The 4306-nt window shown below is 36.5% G+C and overlaps 1 non-coding gene across 1 annotated transcript; it reads right to left on the bottom strand.

The window, feature by feature from the left end:
* Nucleotides 1–3950: 3950 nt before the first annotated feature.
* TRNAQ-UUG (transfer RNA glutamine (anticodon UUG)) lies at nt 3951–4022 on the bottom strand. The gene has a single exon. It is a non-coding gene; the product is annotated as a tRNA-Gln (tRNA).
* Between the last annotated feature and the right edge of the window lie 284 nt (nt 4023–4306).

Raw genomic sequence — 4306 nt, 5'->3', positions numbered from 1 at the left:
TATGGAATTTATTTTGGGAAATAAAAGAAAAAAGATTACAGGAAACGGGGGTCGAATTCAGAACCTCTGACTCAGTAGCGTCATTTCAGATTTGGCTGGGGGGGCAAGACCCCTTGATATAAGTAAAATTTCGCGTTTTTCACTAACTTACTACTATTCTATTGATAAAATCTATATAAATCTCAAACTCAGGGGGAAAATGTCCCTCTCTGTCTCCCTAAATGACGCCCCTGCTCTGACTCCGCAATTCAATACGCTAACGGTACCGCCACAGGGCACGGGACGGACAATTGGCATTTTCGTAACGTTTTGCTGCACCACCATTTTTTGTGTGTCGATTCAAGTGCCATCTGCGGAGACACTGTTTTCAATTTTGGGTCAAATCACTGTCGCTTTTTCTGGAGAATCCAAATGTGCAATAAGAAATAGGGGTTCCCATTTAAAATTTTGAAGTTATCCTCGGTACCCCCGAAGGTGTTGGGGATAAGGGGTTGCGTTTTTCAAAACTATTTAACACGTGTTATTTTTGTTTTGCTGATCTTTAGACGTCGCAAGATATTGGACCGTTCCGAGACTTTTTCCGAATCCCGTAGAATCGTACACGACGGAGGATTACAGTAGCAGATCTTAGCCCGGAGCCGGGCAGGACTAGGCCGACCAGTTTTTCGAGTGATAAAAGTAATTTAAGCTATTATTTATACATTTTTGAGAGTTTATAGTAAACTCATGATATATCTAGCATAGTCTCGGTTCTGGCTGCACCCTTCCCCAATTTTTAACGTCTGGATGCGCCACTTGCTGTTCCCCCAGAATTGCTGCATTGTAATGTAGGTCAAGTAATATCTATTATTTTCGGTATACACAAAAATGACTGCCCCCCCCCAAATATATCTGCCCTTCCGCTTGACCCCCAAAAGAAACTAAAGCTGGCGTCGTTACTGTATCAGACCATTCTCATCTTAACGCATTGACCCGATGACCACTTGCCGGGAGACCCACGCTAATTTGTGTATGGCAAGTACAGTAGCTTGCCTAAATAAATACTACTACACACAATGGTCCCCAACCAGTTCCATACGATGCGTTGCCAAATTTTAGAAGTTAAATAATAATGAAACATTTTATAATTAGTTAAAATTACTTTTGAGACAGACTGTACCAACAACAAACACTTGACTGACGAAATAACAAGGCAGAGTACAAGGCCTGCAACCAGCCACAGAGGTTTGGGGGGGGGACATGAATAAGATTGTGGGGGGGCAAGTCATTAGAAATTCTCTTACAAGTATCTAAATTGTGATTTTTCTAATAATAATAGCATTTTGTATTGAAGTCTGGAGGAGCCATGAAAAGTTTAGGGGGATCAGGCCCCCTGGCCCCCCTCTAGTTGCGGGCCTGCTGAATACTACATAGAGGCAAGGATACGCTTTAAACTACGTTGGGCCATGTCTTTTTCAACTTCAATTTTGTAATTTGCCAATCATGCCAGCCAAAAGTCTTTGGTTAGCCAGCATACACTTTAAACTACGTTGGGTCATTTCTTTTTCAACTTCAATTTTATAATTAGTCAACCATAACAACCAAGAGTCTGGTTGGTCAGCATACACTTTAAACTACGCTGAACCAACGTATTTTCAACTTTAATTTTGCAATTAGTCAATAATACTGACCGAGAGTCTTTGGCTGACCAGCATGCACTTTAAACTACTTTAGGGCAACGCATTTTTCAACTTCAATTTTGCAATTAGCCAATCATGCCTCCAAGAGAGTCTGGTTAGCTAGCATAAACTTTAAACTACGTTGGGTAAACGTATTTTCCTACTTCAATTTTGCAATTAGCTGGTCATGATGGACCAAAAGTCTACATAGGGCCCACCAAGGGTACTCCTAGTATTTATTTAATTTGATTTTAATAAGCACGATATTTCGTCTTCAGCTCGAGCTTCTTGAGCCTAGCCCTGGGCCTAATTCCGTATCATTTTGCGTGATCGTAACGTAAAATTTGTGTTTTAGTTGTGTGATAGTCGTTGTAGTGGTTATAACTGGTTATTATTACGCGTATTATTATTGTATTTCTTTGCGTACCGCAAATTTTACGAAGATCTGTATGGAATGAGGCCTCTTGGCTGCATGCTAGTAGTCTCAAGTGTGGAGTAACAAGTAAAATATTTTTTAGCTTCCTTTCTCATGAATACATACCTAAATATCATTTGTGTAATTTTTCTACATGTCATATTAAACCTTTACTGTAGGTTCCGGCGTCTACGAGAAAGTTGAAGTCAGACATCAGGAGGAATAAATTAATTTAGTTGGTCCTTTTTTTTTTTTTTTTTGTTATAGAAACAACTCACTGGCTTCAGTAGGAATAATATAGAACTTATTTTTTAATATATATATATATATATATATATATATATATATATATATATATATATATATATATATATATATATATATATATATATATAAATTGTAATATTATGGATTATTTAATTCGTTTATATCACTAAATTTTCTTCGTGAAATATACAAAGTACTTTTTGCGAAATTTTTAGGAATATTTAAATGGATGTATTGGTGTTTAACAAATCTCCATAAAGCATCGACTTCTTATAACTATAGTTGTATATAAAAGAGTAAAAGTCACCCATTAATCTATGACCAGTCCATAACTAGAAATGAGAGTGCGATCTAGAATGTAAAAACTAAGAGGGGGGGCAGCCCCCCAGAATCCAGATTATGATTAGGTATATCAGAAGTTCGCAAATGACTTTAATTTGAAATCCTCTTACGCACTTCGTTAACAAGAACTAGAAATATCTAACGTTTCAAAAAAAAAAAATCCAATAAAGACTAAAAGGCAGCACTTATTATGAAACTTTTAAAAATATATAAATAATACTTCAATTATTTTTGTCACTCAAAAAACTGGGAGGGGCCTAGGCCCCGGGCTAAATCCGCCATTGCTAGAAACATGCAATTTTGACAGAAAATTTCTTTTGTCATGAAAGCGAGGAATAAGAAAGAACATTTTGAAATACAGATCGTAAGAGGCGTAAAGGTCCGGTAAATATTGCACATTTCGTTAAGTTATCCACTCTTGGTAAAGGAGGTTTAAAAATTTTTGGCTAAGAATTAGATATATCACAAATTTCTCAAAGTTAGGAAGACGAAACTCGATTTATAAACTCCTCATTAAAAATAGCCGACTACATCGGTTTGTTTGTTTCGAGTTTAGTGTCCCTTTCAGTACCAGTGAATCTACAGCTTAACGTGGGATCCGAACCATATGATCTCGCACCGATAAACGAACCCAGATATCTTATTCAAGCCTCTTATGGTAATTGTACAGCCACGAGGGACCTCTACCGAACACGTGTTACAGAGTTTAGGGAAATTTCGCTTCTAAAGAAAGAGTAAAAAATTAAAATGAAATATTTAAGTTTTACTGAAATACGTTACTGAAATACCTTTACTGACGTACGTTAAACTGAAATATTCAAATTTCCCATTCTTTCGTCAGACAAAAAAGGACCCAATTTGAGGATTTGCTTTATTAAGAAATACATACACTCTTTATTAAGGAATACATACACACTTTATTAAGGAATACGTACACACTTTATTAAGGAATACATATATGTATCAGGTTTATTTATTTTATCTTTTTTTTAATGTCCGCTTCTAAAGGGGGAAGGAAAGAATGGAATTTTTACAAGATTCAAATTTCCGCATTTATATCAATTAAGTCTTATTATTCTCGTGCGTAGGACATACCTTACTGCTAGTGGTCGAATCAAACAGTGGAATTGAAGTAATCAACGTTGACGGTATATATATTTTGAAGTTTTAAAAGAAATCTTACAAATACAAATAATTGTAATATGTATTTCTACTACAATATATTAAACATTCTATTCTACATTCTCACTAAAAAAAAAAAACTCTTAAGGTCCCACCGAGATTTGAACTCGGATCGCTGGATTCAAAGTCCAGAGTGCTAACCATTACACCATGGGACCAGAACGACTGCAAATGCTATAGTAAGAGTGGAGAAAGTTCATGAGAATTGGAAATAGATGGCGTTCGTGTGCGTACGCGTGTTTCATCAAGGTTGCGTGAGAAAGTTAGGTTGCCGCGTTGGCATGGTAAGCGAGCAAGAGAGATGAATGCCCGCTCCAACAGTTGTAGTTGACAGGACAGATTGCAAGCAGTGTTTCCAGTATAGTGGCTATTTCTTAATCACAATAGTTTAAGACGATACGAGATTGAGATGAGATTTTCACCAATTGCAGAAAAGAAAATC

The sequence above is a fragment of the Thermobia domestica genome, chromosome 4, assembly GCF_964235325.1.
Source record: "Thermobia domestica chromosome 4, izTheDome1.hap1.1, whole genome shotgun sequence".
Lineage (NCBI taxonomy): Eukaryota > Metazoa > Arthropoda > Insecta > Zygentoma > Lepismatidae > Thermobia > Thermobia domestica.
This window is presented reverse-complemented; position numbering and strand designations above follow the sequence as displayed.